The 10,949-nt window shown below is 44.9% G+C and overlaps 1 non-coding gene across 1 annotated transcript; it reads right to left on the minus strand.

Annotated features, from left to right (window-relative positions):
* Nucleotides 1–925: 925 nt before the first annotated feature.
* LOC138474939 (U1 spliceosomal RNA) lies at nt 926–1,087 on the minus strand. Its single transcript, XR_011269157.1, has one exon. It is a non-coding gene; the product is annotated as a U1 spliceosomal RNA (small nuclear RNA).
* Between the last annotated feature and the right edge of the window lie 9,862 nt (nt 1,088–10,949).

Here is a 10,949-nt window from a genome sequence, read left to right on the forward strand (position 1 = left end):
GAACAATCGCGTGTGAAACTTCCCGCGCACCCCTGAAATACACGTACCCAGCACAATCGCGTGTGAAAATTCCCACGCACCCCTGAAATACACGTACCCAGCCCAATCGCGTGTGAAACTTCCCGTGCACCCCGAAATACACTTAGCCTGCTGGAATCACGTGTGCAACTTCCCGCACACCCCTGAAAAACACGTACCCGGCACACTCGCGTGTGAAACTTCCCGCGCAGCCCTGAAATACACGTACCCAGCACAATCGCGTGTGAAAATTCCTGTGCACCCCTGAAATACACGTACCCAGCCCAATCGCGTGTGAAACTTCCCGCGCACCCCGAAATACACTTACCCTGCTGGAATCGGGTGTGCAACTTCCCGCGCAGCCCTGAAATACACCTACCCAGCACAATCGCGTGTGAAACTTCCTGCGCACCCCTGAAATACACGTACCCAGCACAATCGCGTGTGTAACTTACCGCGCACCCCTGAAATACACGTTCCCCGCTTGGCGTTTGCTGTTTGGCAGCCCTGTAAACTCGTCGAGGGTTAGCGCAGCCCTTTGCGCTGAATTGGGACTTTTGATGGATTTTACTTGCGGGAGGGCGTTCTTGGGGGGCGTAACTGGCGCTGCTGCAGGGTCGCTGCGCCACTCTGTGCCACGGCTGATTTTGGAGGCTAAAATCCATGAATACGCTGTGCGATGAAACGGATTTTATCGCATGCGGCAGGCGCAGTCTATCGCACGGGAACACTGTGCGCCAGCCGCGTGCGCCACTTTTGTGCGAAATTCCATGAATTACCCCGAAAACGTGGAAAAGCGATCACCCAAAGGTGAACCTAATTGAAGAAACGCAATGTGAGCACAATCTTAAAGTATGCAACCTAGCAGGCCTACTGCACACTTTACCTTTTCTTTCACCAATAAATCAGGGGGAGAGCGCGAACGCAGTCCCCCACTACCAGAAATAATGCAGTCGTGTATCCCGCATTTGGGAACATAGCTGGGATCAGCAAATCTGATGTGCGATCGGTAAGCCTCACCCTGGGCGATCTGCCCTTGAGATCAGATTCTCCCCTGCCAGCAAAGTATGAGTTGCATGCAAGAGGGCAGGGGTTGGGTCAGTTCTGGGAAGCCCCACTAAGCGAGGGTGAGAAGGCAGGCCCTGACCCAGCCCCAACCCCCCATCTCCCCAGAAGCTCTGAGCATCTGCAGAGTTTCCTGTCCCGCGTGTAGGCGGAAGCTCCAGCAGGCAGAGCCCATCAGAAGAGCAGATTGTAGCGCAGTTCCTTTCTCCCATCAGGCCCTGCTCGGTCCGAGATTTGTATAAATAGCAGTATGGCTCGAGCAGGCCTGTTGCAGTCTGCCCACTGGCCTGTTGGCCCCACATGGGCCCATGGCCCTCCTGAGCGGAGCTGCTCAGCGCTGGCCACATTGACACCATCATAATCATCCTGGACCTCGACGCTCCACCACCCCTGAATCTCAGAGCTCTGCTCAATGACAATGCTGAAGCTTTGACATCTTGGCCGTAACCATATGCCGTGTTGTGTCAGCCGAGCCTGCTCAGCGCCAAAGGCAAGTATTCCCTTGTCCAGAGGCCACTGAGTCTTCCAGTGCCATCCACTTGGCACGGCCTACTGTTCCCAGCGTTTTCTACCTGCAAATCAGCACCACTGCCAAACAGAACTGCATCATAGGGGGCCATCGCTGCTGCTCTCCGACTTGACCCCAGCCCAGCGCAAAGGCACCCATGGTTCTGGTCTGATGCTGAAAAGCCTGGCTCTGCTGAGATCAGAAAGACAAGAACTAAGGTATTTTGGGAACATATTACTATTGTTTTTTGTGTTGCAACTGTATCAGCTCACACCTCTCCTGAAGGGGATAGGCTGCCCTCAGACTGTGCTACCAAAAGAGTGAAAATAAGTTATACCTGTTGGGCTTGCCTGTTTCACTTTTATGATTAGGATCACTGCTGCATGGGTATTAAGCACGTTATAAATAACCTATCATATCAGATCATTTCATAGATCACAGATCAAGATCATAAGCAACTTCCAGAAACCTTGGCAGGTGGTCCACTGAGGCCCATTTGCAGGTTGCAGTGTGTTTTTGGGGCACTACTAGGGTAACATATTGTGCTGTACATGTGGTATTCACCGTGCTTTGATACCCCACTGGCCACATCTATAATGTCCAATGTACTTGGTATAATGCATGGACATTTTCATCAATCTGCACTGTGCTTAGAGGTAAACGTAACTGGGCTCCCGCTGTTCTTCTTTGTCTCGAGACGAGGAAAAAAAGCACTGCAAAGGTTAAGTTTCTCAGCTGATAAAGGTTCATCTTCAGTGACATTCGCAATTCAAAAGAACTATTTTTGGGGCAGACAGGCTGTGTCGCCGCAACCCCTGCTAAACATATGTCCAGAGATGACAAACCATGAAAGTAACTCCGCACAATGGGCCTCTGAGCAGCGGCCCATGGCTAATCAGGGGTTCAGGAATCCACTGTGCTGCCCACGCCGAGAGGAACTCCTGCACAGCACCTGTCCACATAATCCTTCGCCCGGGCCAGCACTCTTCTCCTCACCTCACCACCTCCTCCCTTCATCTCGGCTCGCCTTTTGCCCCTCGAAGCACCATGCAAGAGAGGAACGAGCATGTCTAGGCCGGAGCCCGTTCCTCTCTTGCATGGTGGGTCCTACTTGCCTGAAATGGGATATTTAAATGCAAAGTAATTGCTACTATATTAATCCCATTGTTCATAGTTTGTGGGAGTACTGGGCAATTGTAAGGACCCGCGCTCACTGAAAATGAATGGTATTCCCGAGGTAACCCTCACTATGCCGTGATACAAATTAGTCTCTCCTTCCTCCATCATCAAGTCCCAAGATCTTCTTGACGAATTTATTTCCGGATATCCGACAAACATTCCATAAATAAATAAATGAACGCTACATGGCTGAGGACTGTAACTACCTCTGTTGACCCCATTGGGACACCAGAGGAAGTTACAGTTTTGCGCACAGGCACATTTTTTTTGTTTTTACTCAAGAGTTGTCAACATACGGCCTCGCGGGCCACATAAAATGGCTTGGCGGGCCGCATTGTGGCCCGCGGGCCGTATGTTGGACAACCTTGTAATAGACCATGATCGTGTTCTAATGTTTTTGAAAGATCACAGCCAATGCTCCAAGGAAGCGGTGGTTTGGGTTCATTCCTTTCTCTCAGATCGTGAGTCCAAAAACCAATGGGGATGAGCATTCTCCCCCTCCGCACTGATTAATTGGGGGGCGCACCTGGGCGCTTCCATCTCGCCCCTATTATTCAATCTCTACATGAGGTCGCTCGGTATGCTTCTGGATGACCTGGGTGTATTTTTTACAAACTATGCCGATGACACCCAATTGATCATCGAACTCAGAGGTAACCATGTAAAGGACTCTTTTCTAACATCTATTGCCTTATTGAAGGCTGGATGTCTGAAAACTGGCTGTGCCTGAACAGCAGCAAGACCGAGCTTCTGAAATTTGGTTCCCCTCAGGCCCGTGCCAAACTCAGCCCACAATACAGTAATTTCTACATATAAGACAACAAAATTGAAATTCAAATGAAAGTAAAAACCTTAGGGGTCCTAATTGAGGTATCCCTGAATGCAGATGCCCAAGTAAAACACCGCAATAAAACCTGTAACTACTTTCTACGGCTACTTAGGTCCATTTGCCCTTATATCACTGAAAAGGACTGTGTTACATTGTCGAGCTACCATCCTGACTAGATTGGAATATTGTAATGCTATGCTATTTGGGGCTTCTAAAGCAAATCTTAGAACATTTCAGACAATTCAAATGATGCCGTCTGCATCATTAAAAACTCCCCCTGAAGATTCCACATCTGCGACCATAGGAAAGAACTCCATTGGTTGCCCATTCAGGAATGTTTCCTTTTTAAAATTGGCACCCAGATCCATCGCTGCCTTTTAATGGCACAGTTCCAGACTACCTCAAAATCCTGGTACCCTCGTATCAACTGCCCAGAAGTCTCCGATCTACTTCCTAAGGCCTAACTCAGGGTCTGAAAGCAACACTCACAAAGGACCTCTGTAGTTCCTTTCCTGTCAAAGCAATCTCGTTTAGGAATGCTCTACCAAGGACACTCAGACTCCTGTCAGATTTGAAGTCCTTCAGAAAGGCCTTGAAAACCTTCCTATTTGAGCGACATCCTCCACTCGTACTTAGCCCATTAGGCCTCCTTGTCCCGTTTTTTGTGTGCTGTTCGGCTCGTGTTTTTGTTTGCGCCCGAAGCCTGTGGGCTTTCAGTGCAATTCTAATGTATTAAAAAAACGGTTTATGGGTATGTTTTTCTTAGCCACACCCCTCACAACCAATGATATTGCTGCTTATTGGAATCCAGCAACTTAAATGGGGAGGAAGCACCATGATCAAGAAACTCATCTAAATTTGTTCAGATTCTGGCATTGAAATCGCCTACCACCAGTATTGGGATATTGGTGCTTCACTATTCAGAATGTTTCTTACTGTAGCAAAATGCTGGCTCTGTGCCCTGCATTAGGAGGATTGTATGTGGTAATTAGTGTAAGCTCTCCATGCTCTTGCAACTCACACCAAATTGTGACTGCTTTCACCATTAAGTTTGACCACTTAGTTTTGACGATGCTCCACAGATGCCGCACTGTGACTAATAACTCCCCTTCGGTCTCCCAATCGTACCCTTTACTGCCAAAAAATCTGCTAGGTACTTTGGCCATCTATTTCACAGGCCAGAGTTATTCATGTCTCTTGGAGAGCTACTATGCAACAGGGGTTTATGTTAGCCAGCAACACATTATCTTCCGAAAGATGCACAAAACCCCTTGTGTTCCACGAGCAAACAAAGGCATTGTTATCGAGAAGAATTTGCAAAGTGGGACTTAAGGACCTTGGGTCATTTATTCTCCCATCAATTTGACCACTACTGGAGCTGATACTCTCTTCGCGCCTATCTTATCGTTGAGCAACTTCACCGGTCATTACCTTATTTGTATCTGTGGTGGTCTCTCTATATTTAGCTGTCGACATGCTTACTTCAACACAACAGTAACCAAGCTTAAATACATTGGCCTCATAATGTAAGATGTAATTCATCGATATGCCTGATCTAAACCATATGTTAGAGGTAACATTCGTTTTATCATCCGGTTGGTCCACAATAAAAAAATCCTCTTTGTTGATAACTCAGACTCCGATCATACCATGGAAAATACACAACACAGTGCTCCTATTTAAAGGAGGTTGCAGATCTATAGCAGACACAGACCACAATTGTAATGCACAGGCGGTCCCCTCCTTGTCGATTATGCTCTTGTCAATTGGGCTCCCAGTGTCTATACTTCATATGCCATCCACCAGTCTATTGAATTCCTTCACTCCACCAGATTCTGTCTGAGAGGCCATATTTACCAAACGGGTTTCTTCCGCCCTATTGATACTCACATGGTCCGCACTTTTCTTCTGCTTATCACTACCAGACTCCCTCTTGTCCCCATACCGCCTTTCACTCTGATCTGTAAACAAGCATTGCTTCCAATACACAGTCCCTAACACCCACAGCTGGTTTCTGTTGGCCCTTTTTGTGTGTTTTCAACCAGGCAGTCCCACTACCCAGACAATCTTTTTTACTCGTAAGCCAAACCTCATGGCTTGGATTTGTCGAATACAGATGAATGTCATTGACTGGTATCGCTCTTTTAAAAGGGTCTTGCCAGGTAACATCGCACTGTGGTGTATCTCTATCACACTATCAGCCAATCTCTCTCTCTGAACCAGTGGGGAACCTCTATTACTCTGAGTTCTGGACACCACAGCTTTCCCTATTCCACTTCCCACTGGGTCTTCTTCAATATCATTTGAATTATTCTCAACAACATTAGTACACCAGTTTCTCACTGTTATGTCCTTTCTTTTAGCATACATTACAGCTTGTGATATTTTCTTCTTTTTCTTGAACTTTGACCCACTTTTTTGAAGATGTATGTGTTATTCAAGCAGAGTGTGTTTCCATTACCTTAGCCTCTTCACCTTTATCCTCCCCAACATATAATAGTGGTGTGCATCTCTGGTTTATCACATTGCTTTGTGCAAAGTATCTCTGCATATCAACCACTGCTTGCACAAATTCCTTACTCAAACATATTTCTAATTGTCTCATCTCAGTATTAGTACCACATTCTCTATAGGTCCCCCTGCCTCGAATAATACTTTTATGTAGCAGTATGGATTGCACATTGAATTTCTTTTCTACCCATGCACATATTTCCACCACTGCAGACAACACGTTTTCAAAGAGCGCAAACATGGCAGACGAGGAAATACTAGTAACACTAATGTCAGTTTCATGGGAGATGTCCATAATTGTATCCCTCTCATGCCCCACCTCGTGAGGCCTAGGCACACTACTTATTGCCTCCACCCCACTGTGTGTATGCATATGATGCACCCAACATTTAATATGTTTAGTCTGAAAGTACTATCACTATAATTTTTACCATTAGAGGATTGCACAGATTTCAGCTTGAAATGCCATCATTTGGTCTGACACCACACCAGATGTCACTAACAGACCTATGACTTGTTCAAAAAATTTCTTTCCTAGACACAACAAAGATTCACTTAATTCCGCCACAATTTCCTGAATAACTAAATCCTCCTCAATAGAATTTAACTGTTAAGTGAGTTCAATTCAGCACTCCAACTAAGTCAATGCCTAGTCTGGAATGCCCAAGGGAAGCCCTTATTTATATATTTTTATGACAAGTTCATAGATCTGGATGATAAACCCTTGTATAACGCCCCTCTCTTTGAATCCCCCTGACCTCACTGAGCCAAGAAGTAGGTTTATTTTGCAAATTAAAAGATTTATTTGAAAAATTAAACAATATATATATATATCACACTTTTATGAATAAATTAATATTTGATAGCACACTTATGGATATAATGTTGATCAACAATGGGTAATGTTACAATTGCACACTCTTTTCAATCAGTGAGGAGTTAGTATAGAAAGGATAAGGTAGCAGAGAATACTTGTATGGTTTCAAGGAAAAGCAATGATGGAAAGAATGCAGCACAGAAATAAACTGATATGGTTTCAACAAGAGATAATATGATCACTTTTTCTTTTGACAATTCACTCCCCCCTATGCAATATAAGGAGATGGAAGGAGAGCACACAGTTTTCAGGAATACAATCAATGCAATACAAATTCCAGTTCCCCCTAGCAAGCTTAATGCAACCGGTATGCTTTAAAACAGTCAGAAATACTTTTAAATGTGATTTGCAATGAAGTGAAAAATATGCTAAAAATGATTTTAATTCCCTATAGGAGATTCAGGGTTGGTGACAGCTACTTTGAATTAGTTCAGGGCAACACTAGCAATTAATCAGGAATGATTATCAGATTGAAAACGAATTTCAGCAGTTGTAAGCAAAAGGACAGCTATTTTTGACAGGTGGAGAAATTGAGTCAAATCGCAATTCGCTGCACTTTTCTCCGAGTGTGTCGATCGCAATTAAGGAAAAACTATAAGGAGTAGGTGTTGGGCGTGTTGGAAAGCGTAGGTTCTTAGCTTTAAAATGAAAGTTAAATCTCGCTCCTAGGACATGTGGTTCAAAAGATACGGACGATTTAGTGGCGGTAGATTCTCAGAAATAAAGTAAGATTCAAATGACAAATTACACTTTCACAGGTTTGAAATCACAAAATGGACACACGATTTCTATGCAGTTCTAAATACGTGGAAATGGTTTGAATTAGATTATTTTAAACTAAGAGAATAGTTTTGCACAGCTCTGGCTAGATACTCACTCCTAATTTTGGAAGGAATGGGCCTTGTCACAGATCTGGTCAACAGGTTTAGCTGCGGTTCTCTCTGCTCTGCTGGTCTGGGTCTCTGGTTCTGGCAAAAGTTCTTGGCACTGCACAGCGGTCTCGTCTGGTCTGCGGTTCTGGATACAGCTCTGCTTTCTGGGTCTGGTTCTGGTTCTAGCAAAAGTTCTTGGCTAGAATCAAACAGCACAGCGCGGCTGTTTTATTCTGCTGTGCCCCTTGGAAGTCTGAGGTAAATCATGTGTCTACCTGGGTCTCAGTGGCTCTTTTTATGTCTTTTGAAAATGGGTGGGACGGCTGACTTTCTATGCCCAACCCTCTAAGGATCCTGATAGGTTAGAGGATTTTCTGTCCTCTGACTGGGGAACTGAGCTGTGAGTCATCCCATGTCATGAGACATCATTTTTATGGCATACAGAAAGAACACTCCCCTTGTCACTTTGCACACAAATCTATTCTTGACTTAAATGCATATTTATCTATGTACAATTATTCTAATATTATATATCCAGTTAACATATTTTCTGTAGTGCCAAACCATCCGACCCCTGTCTTTGTAAGATGTTGTGTTCACTTCTGACAGAATTCTGCCCTTTTCATCCAGAACACAACCTCTAAACTTTTCCAGAATTTACACAAACGTGCGCAAGGAATACGGGCATCAGATGATGAAGTGTCAGATTTTTATCATACAGACATTTGGAGTAATACCCAATTTTCCGCTACTACCCCCCAGAACATACCACAGAGTCCTAACACCTCTTAAAATGTGCACAGAAAAATCACAGGAATAATGATTTTATTTATATAATTTTGACACTTTTGTACTATGAATTATCCATCTTTTTAAAATTATGCTCTGGCCCAGAGGGGTGTGGTTTCCCAAAGCACATGGGGGAATTTCTGGTTTGTCCACTTCCTCCAAGCTCAGCTGGCTCACAGAGGCAGTGCCCCTCCCAGTTCCTTCCAAGAGGAAGCCATTTACGACCCCCTGATTTAGCAATTGCTTGAAGCAAAGGGAAGTTCATTGTTCTATTTCCCTGCAGTCCCAGGTAGCCCTCCCCTGATTCAATCAGAGAGGTGTAATCTCCTTTTGGTGGGGCAGCAGAAGGCAGGCCAGGCCTGTGAATGCAGTTGCTGAGAAAGCTTCAACTCCTGTCGGGGGTAGTTGTCGGGCAGAATTCAATCTCCTTAAGCCAGGCTTCAGCAAAAGGTCACTTTTGTTCCATTTTTTCTTCATTCAAATCAAACTTACAATTTTGACACATGCAGCTAGAACGCTGGTTCTTAGTTCAAAACCATGACATTTAAGCAGTTGCAACCTATGTGACACTCAAAAGTAGGTCACTCATTTATTTTAAACATTTCGATTTTAGTGGCTTTAAATCCCATTTCACTTAAGCTGCTGACATCCAGAGCTCAGCCAGTTTTGTTATGAACATTATTTTAGGCTCTTCATCTTTCCAGATTTGGTATGCACACAAGACTACATTCTACCAGACGTCTGCTGGTGTTCAGTAAGATTTTTGAATATCTTGCAATATTTGAAATAGGCATTTTGAGCTTGCATTCAGAGAAACAAGCTGATTTCAAAGCGCTTTTTGAGCTAACAGGCACTGCTGTTTTTCCTTTGGCACCACGTTTCACTCATGGCGCTTATGGCCCATCATGCTCGCACTGGTGGGTGGCGGGTCAGGCGACCATTTTGGTGTGCGCAAAAACTGTGTGTTTTTCCTGGATTCTGGCGCAATTGTGGGCTTTTCGGCCATCTTCGATTTTCTAAGCCCACAGCACCAAATGTTGCAGCATAATAACTTGAACCTGGGTCGATACACCCGACATAACACATCCATTTTTGGAAAGAAGTTAGTTATTTTTGCCACCCGCTTACTTCCTGCTTTACTAATTGTTTTCTGCGCACACTTTCTACTCACCCGCCTGGGGTATCCATAGACTGGGTTGGATTTTTGGGTTGAGGAAGCAGCACCACTGCAGCAATTTTCAATTGGCTTCCTCTCCAATCCAGCATGCCTAGCATCACTGCTACCCCTTCATGAATTTCCTTGCCCACCTCTGCATTCTCCAGATCCATATTGCTGTTAAAGCCCGTTGAGCCCCCAGAAAGCATATTGCCCTACAGTGTTTCTGAGTGGGGTATGTAATGACCTATTCTACAACACCGGAGTTGATGGCGTGCTGACCCCATCACCCAGCAAACAGCCAACAGAAGCTCTCGAGCACTTCCTGCATGCGCATGTGCAGATGTGCGTGGCGGGCTCCTTCAGTAGCTGTTTTCCGGTGTGAGAGGGGCAGGATCAATTTGACTTAAATTAATGGTCTGAGATGCCTAAAATAGCAAAATAAAATACATGTGAGTTTCTGCCACACTTCCACAAGTGTCTAAAAAGTCTCAGTGTTGGGTAATTAATCAATAAATCCTTACATGTGCCTCCAATAAACACACCCGGTCCAGCAGTCACCACCAGCATGGCAGCCAATGACAGCCAAAAGCACTTCACAAGCACTTCCTGGATGCACACGCACAGATGCATGCGGATGGCTATTTTTTTAGCTGTTTTCCAGTATGAGGGTGGGGCTGGATCAATTTGGCTTCAATTAATAGTCTGTGATGCCCTGTCCAGCAGTCACCACCAGCATGGCAGCCAATGACAGGGAACAGCACTTCCTGATTACTTCCTGGAAATGTATTAATTTATTGGGTATTTAAAATGCATCTATACAGCCCACTGGTGTTTCAAGGCCAAACAAGAAATGGGGGGGAAGTACTGGGAAGAAAACCACACAACAAAAAATGTCCCTCTAAGTCTTGCAAGTGCTGTACAAGAATGCTGGGGTGGAGGGCGGGAGGGGAGGTGAGGTAGGGAGGGAACAGGGAAGAAGACAAAACAATAATGTTCCTACTAGGGCATGAGACAATTTGGTGTGTGAAAGTGTAGTAAAAGAAAGGAGGGGAGAGGGGGGAGGGGAAGTGTAGGTTGGGAGGAACAGGGAAGAAGATAAAAAAAAACATTCCTAATAGGTCGTGAACTATTGTTCGCATATA

The sequence above is a fragment of the Ambystoma mexicanum genome, chromosome 8 (genome assembly GCF_040938575.1).
Source record: "Ambystoma mexicanum isolate Mex_15411 chromosome 8, UKY_AmexF1_1, whole genome shotgun sequence".
In the NCBI taxonomy this organism is placed as follows: domain Eukaryota; kingdom Metazoa; phylum Chordata; class Amphibia; order Caudata; family Ambystomatidae; genus Ambystoma; species Ambystoma mexicanum.